Source organism: Ranitomeya variabilis, chromosome 1 (genome assembly GCF_051348905.1).
Source record: "Ranitomeya variabilis isolate aRanVar5 chromosome 1, aRanVar5.hap1, whole genome shotgun sequence".
NCBI lineage: Eukaryota > Metazoa > Chordata > Amphibia > Anura > Dendrobatidae > Ranitomeya > Ranitomeya variabilis.
The window spans coordinates 1,149,600,663-1,149,616,467 of record NC_135232.1 but is presented as its reverse complement, the minus strand read 5'-3'; positions in this window follow the sequence as shown (position 1 = coordinate 1,149,616,467).

The window sequence follows — 15,805 nt, the reverse complement described above, 5'->3', positions numbered from 1 at the left end:
AATTCATGTGGATGGGTGGTTACAATCTATAGGTAGGAGAGCATTTTATCCTGCTGGGAAACCTCGGGAACCCGTACGTGGAGCGACTACAGTTGCATACGATAATCAATAAGCATGTATTATGAATGGCCGAGAGCATATTAAAAAATCAGAAATTGCTCTCCCAATATCAAAATAAATCTATAGTAGTATCACTCCCGGTGGGAAATATCGTATACTAGCGAAAAAAGGGAGTATAGACACTGACATTAATGGAGAACTATAAAGATTTTATTAATAAAATACACACAAACCATACAATAAAATGTGTGTAAATACATGACAATACATGAAAATTCCGACATGTGGACAGGAGGAAACTCAACCGGTACATTAAGAGATAGGATACACATCCAGCATGTGACCTGGGTAAGTATCAGCAGTCCAAAACATAACCCATACTCCCATCATGGGGAAAGTATCTCAAACGGACCAACGCCCTACATCACCTAGTACATAATTATGTCTCAGCGTAAATGCATCACCAAGGCGATGGAAAACTTACCCATTGTAGGTCAGGATATGTGTGTAGCCTACCCACTGCCCCTGACGCGCGTTCCGCTCGATCGCCTTCTCAAAGGGGAAGTGACATAGGTGTCTTGTTACTACCGCACTATTTATAGGAGGTCGGATACCAGTGTAATTGGCGCATGCGCGCCCAAGCCCCACACATGCAAAAAAGCGCGCACTCCATAAGCGTCATTGTGCGGCGCATATGTGGGCGGTAAAACGCCTATGGTACCAATGAACATATGCGCCGCACCACGTATAGACGCCATGGGGATCGCGTTGTGTCGGGTTAATCGGGCCAGGCATGCGCACTACTAGCACCAACATTCCCGGAAGTGTCCAAAAAAGCCCCGGAAATGCCTGGTCACTGATTAAGGTTGTATTGCGCCTGCGTGTCACAGGCGTCCAGTGTCTCAAGGTCCGTGGTGGCATTACCATGGAAGTCCAGATAAACATGCGCCCGCACACACTAAAAGGTATGCCAGCCAGGATACAAAAAGTGAAGTGCGATCAAATCACACAGTATTTATGCAGATCAATGCATCGCATATTCACAATAGAAATCAAACGCGTGTGCTAATCCATAACGTCACCAAGTTACAGACGTAGAGATGGTGATATAGAATCACAGAAAAAATATACCGAAAAAAAGAATATATAATTAATAACCGCACCAATCTACAGCCCGTCGATATATATAATTTCTAAAAGATCCCATCACAATAAAGGATCAGACATAAACCAAAGGCAACGAAAAGAAGGGAAAAAAGGAGAGGAAAAAGGGGGGAATCTATAAGCTATAAGGATATAATATCTTAAAGTGCATAAGTGACCGTGATCTACAAATGTATCGACAATAAATATAGGTCCAGATTCAAAATCTAGAATAGTATGAAGTGTACTGTACAAGTAATAAATTAATTTATATACTGAGAACTATAAAAAATGAAAAAATTGTATTTTCAACAACACTTTCATAAGTAATAACACAATATAGTAATGACAGTGTATAATAAAAAATATCCCCCCTAAAAAATTCTCTCTCTATTTCAGTCCCGATCTCAATAGAGTGTCCATTCAATTGCTGATAGGTTGAGTGCTTCTGTGTTATGGACAAATCTTGATGGCCAAACTCCAACAATAGTGCAGAGATTTACATATCACATGTAAAGAATTCAAAGAAATATACTAAAAAAGATAAAAATAATTAATAAAAGACACACAAAGTCACTGTACACATCGATCAGGCATGCTGACGGACTTAGAGCGGCGCGGTTCTTCCTGGAGATGGCCAACTGGGATGGCCATTTTTCTGAGTTTATTTTGGATTTATTGGAATTTGCTTTAACAAATTTTTTATTTGTTTTTAAGGATCGTTTTTTTCTACAAACACAGGGTACCGAGATGGGCGCGGCCTGTGCGCCGTCGTATGCAAACCTGTTTCTCAGCTTTTGGGAGAGGCAGGTTTTTCAGGGCGACTGGGCACAGGCCGCGGACCCAGTAGTAGGCTGGTTTCGCTACATCGATGACGTGTTGATGTTTTGGGAGGGTAGCGAGGCCGGCCTGCTGAGTTTCATGCAACAACTGAATGACAATCCATTTAACTTAAAATTTACTTTTCAATGGCACAAAAGACATGTCAACTTTTTGGATATCAGTTTGTGGGTCGGGGAGGATGGACGAATAGAAACTGATCTGTATAGGAAAGAAACTTCTGTTAATTCTCTCCTCCATGCCTCCTCGGCCCACAATTATTCCACCATTAAAGCCATCCCAGTTGGCCAATACCTTAGGAATAGGAGAGTTTGCTCTACTGAAGTCCGGTTTGAACAGCAGTCTGCTATTCTTACCGATAGGTTTAAGGCCAGGGGATATAGCACCCGGTGCATTAAGTCTGGATACAGACGCGCACGATCTTTGGGAAGGAGTGCTTTACTAAAACCCCCTGAAAGGAGGAGTAGACGGAAAAATGACTACAAACTAAGTTATATCTCAACCTCTAACTGTCGATGGGATACGATGCGAGAGATCTTGAGAAGACATTGGTCAATATTACGTAGTGACAATGTTTTGGCGGCCCATCTATCAGAAGTCCCACAGATGACACAGAGAAGGAGTAAAAATCTGAGAGATTACTTAGTAAGTAGCCACTGTGTGGCAAAACAGCCGAAAATTTTCAATCAGGGCGGGAATAAACAAGGTTGCTTTCCATGTGGATAGTGCGTGACATGCTCCAATATAACAAGGTGTGGGACCTTCAAATCATCTGATGGGAGCAGGGAATATAAAATCGGAATACATCTCCTGTAAAACATCTTACGTGGTGTATTATGCCACTTGTCCCTGCTCCCTAATATATGTGGGTCTCACCTCTAGGGAACTTAAAATCAGGACCCGGGAACATGTCCGCGACATTAAAGCGGCTAAAGAGGTGTCTGACATCTCAACCCTGAAGACCTTGCCCAGACACTTCAGGGAATATCATGGATGCGACCCTAGGGGCCTTAGCGTGAGGGGCATTGATTGTGTCCATGGGGGCATCAGGGGTGGAAACTTGAAACAAACTCTCGCTCAACGCGAATGTAGGTGGATCGTCATTCTTGATACAATGTCACCTAAAGGCCTGAATGAGAAACTCACATTCGTTCCTTTTTTATGATCCATTATGGCCTTGGAATTTGAGCATCATTATTTTTCCTGCCCCGGGGGGTCCTGTCCCCACGGCTTGGTCTTCTTGTATATAATTTTGACCTAGTAATATTTGCTAAATGTATATAATCTAGAGTCACAGTATGTTTCTTCTTTTTACAATCTTGTGTGTCTTTTATTAATTATTTTTCTATTTTTATCTTTTTTAGTATATTTCTTTGAATTCTTTACATGTGATATGTAAATCTCTGCACTATTGTTGGGAGTTTGGCCATCAAGATTTGTCCATAACACAGAAGCACTCAACCTATCAGCAATTGAATGGACACTCTATTGAGATCGGGACTGAAATAGAGAGAGAATTTTTTAGGGGGGATATTTTTTATTATACACTGTCATTACTATATTGTGTTGTTTATTACTTATGAAAGTGTTGTTGAAAATACAATTTTTTCATTTTTTATAGTTCTCAGTATATAAATTAATTTATTACTTGTACAGTACACTTCATACTATTCTAGATTTTGAATCTGGACCTATATTTATTGTCGATACATTTGTAGATCACGGTCACTTATGCACTTTAAGATATTATATCCTTATAGTTTCCCCCCCTTTTTCCTCTCCTTTTTTCCCTTCTTTTCGTTGCCTTTGGTTTATGTCTGATCCTTTATTGTGATGGGATCTTTTAGAAATTATATATATCGACGGGCTGTAGATTGGTGCGGTTATTAATTATATATTCTTTTTTTCGGTATATTTTTTCTGTGATTCTATATCACCATCTCTACGTCTGTAACTTGGTGACGTTATGGATTAGCACACGCGTTTGATTTCTATTGTGAATATGCGATGCATTGATCTGCATAAATACTGTGTGATTTGATCGCACTTCACTTTTTGTATCCTGGCTGGCATACCTTTTAGTGTGTGCGGGCGCATGTTTATCTGGACTTCCATGGTAATGCCACCACGGACCTTGAGACACTGGACGCCTGTGACACGCAGGCGCAATACAACCTTAATCAGTGACCAGGCATTTCCGGGGCTTTTTTGGACACTTCCGGGAATGTTGGTGCTAGTAGTGCGCATGCCTGGCCCGATTAACCCGACACAACGCGATCCCCATGGCGTCTATACGTGGTGCGGCGCATATGTTCATTAGTACCATAGGCGTTTTACCGCCCACATATGCGCCGCACAATGACGCTTATGGAGTGCGTGCTTTTTTGCATGTGTGGGGCTTGGGCGCGCATGCGCCAATTACACTGGTATCCGACCTCCTATAAATAGTGCGGTAGTAACAAGACACCTATGTCACTTCCCCTTTGAGAAGGCGATCGAGCGGAACGCGCGTCAGGGGCAGTGGGTAGGCTACACACATATCCTGACCTACAATGGGTAAGTTTTCCATCGCCTTGGTGACGCATTTACGCTGAGACATAATTATGTACTAGGTGATGTAGGGCGTTGGTCCGTTTGAGATACTTTTCCCATGATGGGAGTATGGGTTATGTTTTGGACTGCTGATACTTACCCAGGTCACATGCTGGATGTGTATCCTATCTCTTAATGTACCGGTTGAGTTTCCTCCTGTCCACATGTCGGAATTTTCATGTATTGTCATGTATTTACACACATTTTATTGTATGGTTTGTGTGTATTTTATTAATAAAATCTTTATAGTTCTCCATTAATGTCAGTGTCTATACTCCCTTTTTTCGCTAGTATATGGTGGAGCGACTACAGACCTGGAAGGAGAAGACAGAGCAGGGCGGAGGCCACGATGGTGATCGAGCCGGGGTCTCTGCCAGAAGAGAGGGGCAAAGTGCAGAGACACCGATGCTACACAGACATTCACACACGATGGTTCTCACCAAACATGATTTTTGTGGAGTTTTCTTCGCTTCAGATATTTTCTTGCTCGTTTGTGGTTTTTCAGAAAAACTTGGAAACAGAGCAGCTGAAAGTCGTCCAACTTATTAATAAGATACAGTCAGGAATTAACAGCGATGATTTGTTGTACATATGTAGATGTCGTTCATTCTCGCAGCTCCCAGCAATAAGTACAGCTCAGGATTCGATCCCATGTCGTAGAGCAGGAGCGCTACCATGACGCTGTGCATGCTGCACGCAGCACCCGGCTCATATCATATATATACGGCATTCTCTGCCTTCAGGGCATTAGTGACACATAATTATAGTGAAGAATGAACCAAAAGATGTTTTACAAAATGTATTACTCCGACAAAAGCAAAATGGTTGACAATTTTTCTTTATAGGAGTAAACTTAAAAGATACAGAAATCTCCAGACATAAGAGGAGAAGTGATCTCAGGAGAGGAGCAAACAGCACAACACAAACTGCAGAATTATACAATGTCAATAGCAGAACTCGACTGTCACTTTGAGAAAAATTAGAAAAAAAAACCTTGATTTCTTGCAAAAATGTTCAGTTTGGAATGTAATGACATAAAAGTAAAAATTTCCTTTTCATAAAAATTATTATTTTGGACACTAGAAATGCAGATTTTCTTCTGTCTATAAACCATTGATCATCATGTAGAACAGGACAGCGGATCTCCAGACGGGAGTGCGGCACGGCGGATCTCCAGACGGGAGTGCGGCACGGCGGATCTCCAGACGGGAGTGCGGCACGGCGGATCTCCAGACGGGAGTGCGGCACGGCGGAACTCCAGACGGGAGTGCGGCACGGCGGAACTCCAGACGGGAGTGCGGCACGGCGGATCTCCAGACGGGAGTGCGGCACGGCGGATCTCCAGACGGGAGTGCGGCACGGCTGATCTGCAGACGGGAGTGCGGCACAGCGGATTCATGGGTTGGCATCTGTAAGACGTCTGTTAAGTTCTCATTTTCCTGGAGGTTGTGCTGGAAGAAAGTGGGTTCATCGTCGGAAAGCGAAGCGATCTGGGTCAGAACTTCATAGAGAACGACATAGACTTTCTTAGATTTCTTCTCTGAGAGATTATAAATAAACCTTTCCCATTTGTCAGGTTGCTCATTGTCACATACAGAGATTGCAGCAGATCGGTCACTGACGGCGCCGTACAGATGGGTAAAGAATTCGGTCGGAGGTAATTTGCATTTGTCGTCCTGCCCCAGACCGGTCACACACACGACAATGCACAGTATTTTGGCGACTGTCATGTCAGACTTTGTTTCCTTATGTCAATTTTTTGGGTTTACAACCTGCGAGAAGTCATAGATTATATTGATCCGAAGTTGTGTCTTCACAGTAATCGGAGCAATCGTTACCAATACCGATCTGTTCTGTGCTATCACTATGGGTCAGTATGGTCGCCTCCACATCTATCAGCCTGGAGGGACGGACCAGCGCACGTTCTTATGCCCGATGTTCTGCACTTTATCATTAATACTCTGCTTCTTTTCCTTTTCAGCGAGGCAATGCACCAATGCCAGGACTTAAATCGTTGATATTTTCAGTAATGAGAGAAGATCTATTGGTCGGTTCTTCTCAGTTTCTGATAAATGTCAGAACATGCGGTACATACAGCCCAGGACTGTGTGGCTTCTGCTGATGACTGGGCTCCATATTGGCCCTAATATAGTCTCCAGAGCAGGCATTCACACTTGATGATACACAGCAAACATGGTTATTGTGCACTCTCCTTCGCTTCATTTTTGTTGTTTGTGGTTTTTCAGACAAACTTGGAAACACAATATCTGAACGGCGTCAAACTTATTAATAAGATACAGTCAGGTATTAACAGCGATGATTTGTTGTATATATGTAGACGTCATTCATTCTCGCAGCTCCCAGCAATAAGTACAGCTCAGGATTCAAACCCGTGTCTCCGGCATGTAGGGCAGCAGCGCTACCGCGACGCTGTGCATGCTGCGCGCAGCACCCGGCTCATATCATATATACACGGCATTCTCTGCCTTCAGGGCATTAGTGACATATTTACAGTCAAGAATGAACCAAGAGAAACAGTCAGTGGAGCCATCAGTCTGTCCGCTTGTAGGATTTCTTTATTTCTGAGAAATGATAAAAGCTGCCTACTTCAGGCCGCTAATTCAGACTTATAGATGCAACAGCTCAGCTGTACAACTGATCTCAGGAGAGGAGAGAAGCCACAGAAACAGCAGGATCCACATTGTTATCACATGGAAGAGAACCATGAAAACTCTTCATTGATGGACGACAGAAGTCGAGGTTCTCGTCCGGCCTTTCCACATTCAGCATCAGGACGTGGACTTGCAGTTTGATAATTGCGGTTCGTGCGGTGGAGACCGAGGAGTCAGAGAACAATAAACAGTAGATGATGTATATTATGACACTGACCAGCATTGGACCTGCCCTTTATTGATTGCAGCTCCCAGATTCTCTTTTTGCCAGAAACTATTTTTTTTTGTTTCGTATGACCCTTCACATCGCATGTGACCCAAAGAAGCAGGAAGATGATGAGGCAGTCATCACCCATACCGCTGGAGAACCGCTACCAGGCTCTCACACAGGACAATTCTGAAGATGCACATCAAAATAGTGCTTTGCTCACAAAAAGCATTCCAGTAAGAAATCAGAAGCCTCTTGAAGGGAGAAAAAGAAGCGCTGTGGTGAAGAAGAAAAGATGGTCGTGGAGGATTCCCTCCGATTCCCTGCCGACTGGACATTACCTCACGAGAAGTGTGCTGTCTTCCAGGTGCCCAAATCAAAGCTGTGTCTGATAGGGTATCAAGACTCTTCAGTGCTACGGATGACTACCAATGTAAACAAATGGCATCAAGAAAGGACATGGAAACTATAGGCAGAGACTTTGAAGACCAAAGTCGGTAAGTAAAGGAATTGGTATAGCAGGTCGTCTTCTCGTCCATCCTCCCAGTAGATAGACATGTAACAAGGAGATTGAACAGGATTCTACAGTTGAACAACTGGCTATGTCGATGGTGCCATGAGCAACATTTTGGATTTCTTGACCATGGAGTCAATTACATGTATGATGGACTGCTTGCTAGAGATGGGTTACATCTTACGAAACAGGAAAACACATATTTGGTAGATGCCTTGCTACACTCATCAAGAGAGCTTTAAACTAGAGCTAGATGGGATGGGAAATATATGACCATAAAAATATGCAGTTAATGAGTCTTTTGAGAACCCTGCTATTAGAAGTGGAAATAAAGAACAAAAACAACAAACATGGAATGAAAATAGAGGGACAACAGAAATTAACTACAAACTAAAATGTGTCTATATAATACACAAATCATGGGAACCAAACAAGGAGAATTGGAGCTGCTAACACAGGAAGAAAAATATTATGTCACAGGCATCACTGAAACTTGATGGAATGATACACATGCTTGGAATACAAAGCTTGAAGGCTACAACTTAATTATTAGAAACAAGATTAACAATAGGGGAAGAGGTGTTGCATTGTATATTAGGAAAGCTTATATCTCCACTGAGATCCAAGCTTCAAAGACTGGTAGCTCTTAAGAAACTGTTTGGGAAAGAATACAAGGAGAGAAGAACAGAAAGGACACTATTGTACATGTTTACTATAGGCCACCTGGACAAACCAACGATATGGATGAACTTTTTATATCAGATGTCTCTGTTCTCAAAAAAGTATAACATAGTGCCATGGGAGATTTTAACTATCCAGATATTTGTTGGGAATCTTTCTCAGGCAAAAGTAATAGGTCCATAAAATTGTTATCTTCTCTTACTGACAACTTTATCTTTGAAAAGGTAGAAGAGAGAACAAGAGGATCTGCAATTTTGGATCTAATTCTTACCAAGAGGGAGGAAATGGTTGAAGAAGTAAAGGTGGCTGGGAATTTAGGAGGCAGCGATCATGCTATCCTAGAATTTTTGATTACAAGAGGAGGAAGACCGGCGAGGACTCAGATTTTAAAGTTGTACTTCAGAAAGGCAGATTTTAATGGACTCAGAAAGAGGGTAGGAAAAGTCCAATGGCCAGATGTTCTAAAGGACAGAAATGTCCAAGATGGATGGAAGATTTTGCTAAATTAAATTCTTAATGCACAATCAGAGAAAAAACTCAAAAGAAGAAAGAATTGGAAGAATTTAAAGAGACCAGGATGGATGAACATAGAACTTAATCACTTGTTAAATAGGGAAAAAAATGTATATTAAATGGAAAGAGAGGGCATATCTAAAGAAGAATACAATGCAATGCTGTTTGCAGGGAAAGAGAAGAGCTAAAGCCATTAATGAAGTGAGGCTTGCAAAGGAGACCAAAAGCAGTAAAAAAAATTGGGGGGGGGGGGTATGTCGAAAGAAAAAGAAAAGTTAGAGATGCTATAGGATTTTTACAGGATGAAAAGGGTGAAGTGGTCAAAAATGATGTTGAGAAGTTCGAACTTTTAAATTCCTATTTTGCATCTGTGTTCTCTAAGAAAGCAATTGTAACATCAACTGATCTTCACGGCGTCATCGAATGAATAAAATAATGCACACTATCCATAAATAGATGGTGAGAAAACACTTAGATAATTTACATCTCCTGGTCCAGATGAATTACTTCCTAGGGTGCTGAGTTAGCAGAGGAAATTGCAGAACCACTAGCTAGAATCTGTGAAAAATCCTTGAGAACAGAAATCCCAGAAGATTGGAGAAGGGCAAATGTTGTCCCTATCTTCAAAAAAGGAAAGAAGATTGAGATAGGAAAAAAGAAGATGGAGATAGGAAATTGCAGGCCAATTAGCCTTACTTCTACACCAGGAAATATATTTGAACATATTATTAAACAGCATGTATGTAAGTACTTGGATAAAAATACAGTAATTAACCAGAGCCAGCATGGGTTTGTAGCAAACAAGTCATGTCAGACTTTTTTTTAATCTAATATCTTTCTATGACACCCGTGGTAGCATGAGATGGACTCTACAACCCACACAAGTGGCGTAGGTAGTGCAGCTCATCCAGGATGGCACATCAATGCGAGCTGTGGCAAGAAGGTTTCCTGTGTCTGTCAGCATAGTGTCCAGAGGCTGGAGGTGCTACCAGAAGACAGGTCAGTACACAAGGAGATGTGGAGGGGGCCATAGAAGGGCAACAATCCAGCAGCAGGACCGCTACCTCAGCCTTTGTGCAAGGAGGAACAGGAGGAGCCCTGCCAGAGCCCTGCAAAATCACCTCCAACAGGCCACAAATGTGCATGTGTCTGCAAAAATGGTTAGAAACTGACTCACATGAGGATGGTATGAGTGCCCGCCGTCCACAGATGGGGGTTGTGCTCACAGCCTAACACCATGCAGGACACTTGGCATTTGCCACAGAGCACCAGAATTGGCAAATTCGCCAGTGGCGCCCTGTGCTTTTCACAGATGAAAGCAGGTTCACACTGAGCACATGTGACGGACGTGACAGAGTCTGGAGACGCCATGGAGAGCGATCTGCTGCCTGTAACATCCTTCAGCATGACCGGTTTGGCAGTGGGTCAGTAATGGTGTGAGGTGGCATTTCTTTGGGGGCCGCACAGCCCTCCATGTGCTCGCCAGAGGTAGCCTGACTGTCATTAGGTACCGAGATGAGATCCTCAGACCCCTTGTGAGACCATATGCTGGTGCAGTTGGCCCTGGATTCCTCCTAATGCAGGACAATGCCAGACCTCATGTGGCTGGAGTGTGTCAGCAGTTCCTTCAAGATGAAGGCATTGAAGCTATGGACTGGCCCGCCCGTTCCCCAGACAAGAATCCGATTGAGCACATCTGGGACATCATGTCTCGCACCATCCACCAACGTCACATTGCATCACAGACTGTACAGGAGTTGGCGGATGCTTTTGTCCAGGTCTAAGAGGAGATTCCTCGGGAGACCATCCGCCGCCTCTTCAGGAGCATGCCCTGCATTGTAGGGAGATCATACAGGCACGTGGAGGCCACACACACTACTGAGCATCATTTCCTTGTCTTGAGGCATTTCCACTGAAGTTGGATCAGCCTGTAACTTCATTTTCCACTTTGACTTTGTAATCATTCCAACTCCAGACCTCCGTGGGATATTAGTTGTGATTTACGTTGATCATTTTTAGGTTTTATTTTTCTCAACACATTCCACTATGTAATGAGTAAAGATTTATAATTGGAATATTTCATTCAGTGATATCTAGGATGTGGGATTTTAGTGGTCCTTTTATTTTTTTGAGCAGTGTAGTATATCTTGACTTCAGGAAAGCATTTGTTAAAGTATCTCATACTATCCTTATTGAAAAAATGACCACGTATGGGGATTGACAAGGCTACGGTTAGGTGGATTCACCTGGCTCAGTGATCGTACTCGAGTGGTAATAAATGGTTGCACATCCAATTGGGAAAGTGTTTCAAGTGGGGTACCACAAGGCTCTGTCCTGGCCCCAGTGCTGTTCAACATTTTTTATATATAATATTATTTATATATGGGGGAAAAGAACTACTTGCCTGTCCTGAAGGATGAATGCTGGATTCTTCGCAGGGATGATCTATGGCTTTGTAATCTTCAGATGATCCTAGTCTTCGGCTTGATCTTTGGCTTGGTATTCACTCCATGCACGCACCTGCTATGAGGGGGCAAGGCTTGCATGACTTATTTAGCTACCAAGTGTTTCACTGCATAGAAGCCGAGGGAAATTTGTGAAAGAGAATAATGTAACTGAACAAAAGTCAGTGTTACAGGTGGGCCCTTGGCACCCCCAATCTGACACTGGGTTTATCAGCCTAATATAAATTCAGATGAATCATTTTATTGTGAAGGTTTAGGCTATGTGCACACGTTGTGGATTTTGATGCGTTTCAGCTGCGTGTTTGGATGCACGGAATTGCATCAAATCCGCAGTGTATTGCACAGGCAATGTTAGTCAATGGGAAACTGCCAATTGGTGTGCACATTCTGCAGAAAAAAATGCGTGGATTTGCAGCGTTTTATTTTCCGCAGCACGTCAATTCTTTTTGCGAATCTGCAGCGTTTCTGCACCTATTGACTTCCATTGATTCTGTCAAATCCGCAGCAAAACCACAGGTATAAAAAGATCTGAGGTTTTGCTGCGGAGTTGTGTGCGAGAAACGCTGAAGATTGGGAGGAGGAAGAGTGTGTGGGCGGAGACTATGTGTGTGGGCGGAGACTATGTGTGTGGGCGGAGACTATGTGTGCGGAGAGGATGTGCATGTATGTGTGCGGGTGTCTGTGTGTATCTGTGTCTGCGGGGCTTTGTGTGCTTGTCTGTGTGCGGGTATGTGTGTGCGGGTATGTGCGGGGCTGTGTGTGTGTTCAGTTCTGTATGTAGGCAGGCACCATCCAATGGGACTACTAGTCCCATCCGATATGCCTGCTACAGTGACTACTAGCCGACTATGGGACAGTAGTAGTCCCATCATTCGGCTACTGTGTAAAAAAAACAAAAAAACACATACACACATATACAGTACACACTCACCAATCACCTAGTCCCCGACGCCCTCTATCACCTGTAAAAAAAAATAAAGATAATAAACCAACAGTATACTCCCTCCCTGTTTCGACGTAATCCATGATGCAGGGGGCATTCGTGCACTATTATTCGTGTACATTTTTTTTTTCTAAGTATTCAGCAGTTATAACATGGCAGAATATAACAAGCATCTCTTCTCTCTTCATACAGGTAACATATCATTCATTCTTTGAACTGAAATATCCTGCATGTCTATTGCTCCATTCCCTGACAGCAAGCAAGCTTGAATGGTAACATATCATTCATTCTTTGAACTGAAATATCCTGCATGTCTATTGCTCCATTCCCTGACAGCAAGCAAGCTTGAATGGTATCAGAGTCCTTCTACCTTCGGCATTGATTCCTGCTTATATCTATATTTGTTAGCCAGCTTGTTATGCAATTGTTTTTGTTTCTAGATATTTAATTCTCTTCTGCTTGTCCTTATGCCAAGAGTTCGCATAACTGTTTTTCAAAGGGGTTTATGATCCATGTAGACCTGGACATTTGTTTATCTGATCACTACATTTATTGTGTCCTGTTGTCTCAACTGAGTTAGATTGATTGGTAACGAGAGGGGGGAAGACCAAAAAAAAAAAAAAAAAAAGTGAGATCTAAGAGCTGGCCACCTATAAATGTAGATATAGCCTGGGGAAGCATTCATGCAGGGGGCATTCGTGCACTATTATTCGTGTACATTTTTTTTTTCAAAGTACTTTTTTTTCTAAGTATTCAGCAGTTATAACATGGCAGTTAGACAGGGCAGGAGACAGGTAAGACAATCAAAATCTATTCCCTATTCAGTTGGCACACAGCAAATACTCACCATATGTATCTGTATAATCTATATCCTGGCTGCTGCTTTCACACACAATCACCACCCTTGCATCAACTCTTTACACTCCATCCATATTGGCCCCTTTGTCCTTGCCTCGCCTATGTATAGCACTCATGCTCTGTTCACATTGCTCAACAGTACAGATCCATTCAGTCCCACCATCCAACACAAGAGACGCTCTCACAAATCACTTAACCATCTGCTCACTCTTTCTATCCTCCTTCTCCTAGTCGCTGGAGACATCTCTCCAAACCCCGGCCCCCCATGTTATAGCCAGTCAAACCTCCCAACTGCTACACCCAGAAACCCCTCTAACCTTATTAATATTCCATGCATGCCTTCTGTCTCTTTCAATTGTGCTCTTTGGAATTCTCGCTCTGTGTGTAATAAACTCTCCTTCATTCATGACTTCTTCCTTTCTAACTCTCTTAATCTCCTGGCTCTTACTGAAACCTGGATCCAGCAGTCAGACACCACCGCTGCTGCTGCTCTCTCATTTGGTGGACTACACTTTTCTCATACCCCAAGATCAGACAACAGAGCAGGTGGAGGCGTTGGTCTGCTCCTTTCACCCAAATGTACCTTCCAAGTTATCCCCCAAGTACCCTCACTTGTATTCCCTTCCTTTGAGGTCCATGCTGTCAGATTCCACGTCCCCTTCTCCATGCGAGTGGCGGTGGTGTATCGTCCTCCCGGCCCCTCTCACCAGTTCCTGGATCATTTTGCCACCTGGCTTCCACACTTTCTCTCTTATGACACCCCCACCCTCATCATGGGTGATTTCAATATCCCAATTGCTTCTCCCCTCTCCCCATCTGCTTCTCACCTTTTATCTCTAACCTCCTCTTTCGGCCTCTCGCAGCATACTAACTCTCCAACACATGATGATGGAAACTCCCTTGATTTGGTCTTCTCCCGGCTTTGCTCACTGGATGATTTCACAAACTCCCCTCTCCCGCTCTCTGACCACAACCTTCTTTCATTCTCTATCAAGAACTGCCATCCCGCTCAGGTCATCCCCACTTTCCACACTTATAGAAACATACAGGCCATTAACACCCAGAAACTTATGAAGAACTTGCAGTCTTCATTGGCCCCAATCTCCTCCATCTCTTGTCCTGATTCTGCTCTGAAGCATTACAATGAAACCCTGCAAAGTGCCCTGGAAGAAGCTGCACCTCCTATACATAGAACAACTCGGCACAGACGGCGACAACCGTGGCACACGCTGCAAACACGTTTCCTGCAGCGGTGCTCCAGGTGCGCCGAACGTCTGTGGAGAAAATCTAATCTGCCCGAAGATTTCATCCATTATAAGTTCATGTTAAAAACATACAACTCTGCCCTTCACCTCTCCAAACAAACCTATTTCAACACCCTCATCACCTCGCTGTCCAATAACCCTAAACGTCTCTTTGACACTTTCCGGTCCCTACTCAACCCAAGAGAGCAGGCCCCAACCACAGATCTCCGCGCTGACGATCTGGCCAATTACTTCAAAGAAAAAATTGACCACATTCAACAGGAAATCATTTCCCAATCTCTTCATACCAAGCACTGTCCTCCCTCCCCCACTGCATCTAGTTCACTCTCTGACTTTGAACCAGTTACAGAAGAAGAAGTAAGCGGGCTCCTTGCATCTTCTCGCCCGACCACTTGCACCAGCGACCCCATTCCGTCGCATCTCCTCCAGTCCCTTTCCCCGGCTGTCACCTCTCACCTAACAAAAATATTCAACCTTTCCCTCACTTCCGGTATTTTTCCCTCCTCATTTAAGCATGCCATCATACATCCACTACTTAAAAAGCCCTCCCTCGATCAAAATTGTGCCGCTAATTATAGACCTGTCTCTAATCTTCCCTTCATCTCTAAACTCCTGGAACGCCTGGTCCACTCCCGTCTTACCCGCTATCTCTCAGATAATTCTCTTCTCGACCCTCTTCAATCTGGTTTCCGCTCTTTACACTCTACTGAAACTGCCCTCACTAAAGTCTCTAATGACCTACTAACAGCTAAATCTAATGGTCACTACTCCATGCTAATTCTCTTGGATCTCTCCGCAGCATTCGACACTGTGGATCATCAGCTCCTCCTCACTATGCTCCGCTCCATCGGCCTCAAGGACACCGTTCTCTCTTGGTTCTCCTCCTATCTCTCTGGCCGATCCTTCACTGTTTGTTTTGCTGGTTCCTCCTCCTCTCACCTTCCCCTTACTGTTGGGGTTCCTCAAGGATCAGTCCTAGGCCCCCTCCTCTTCTCTTTGTATACTGCCCCTATTGGACAAACAATCAGTAGATTTGGTTTCCAGTACCATC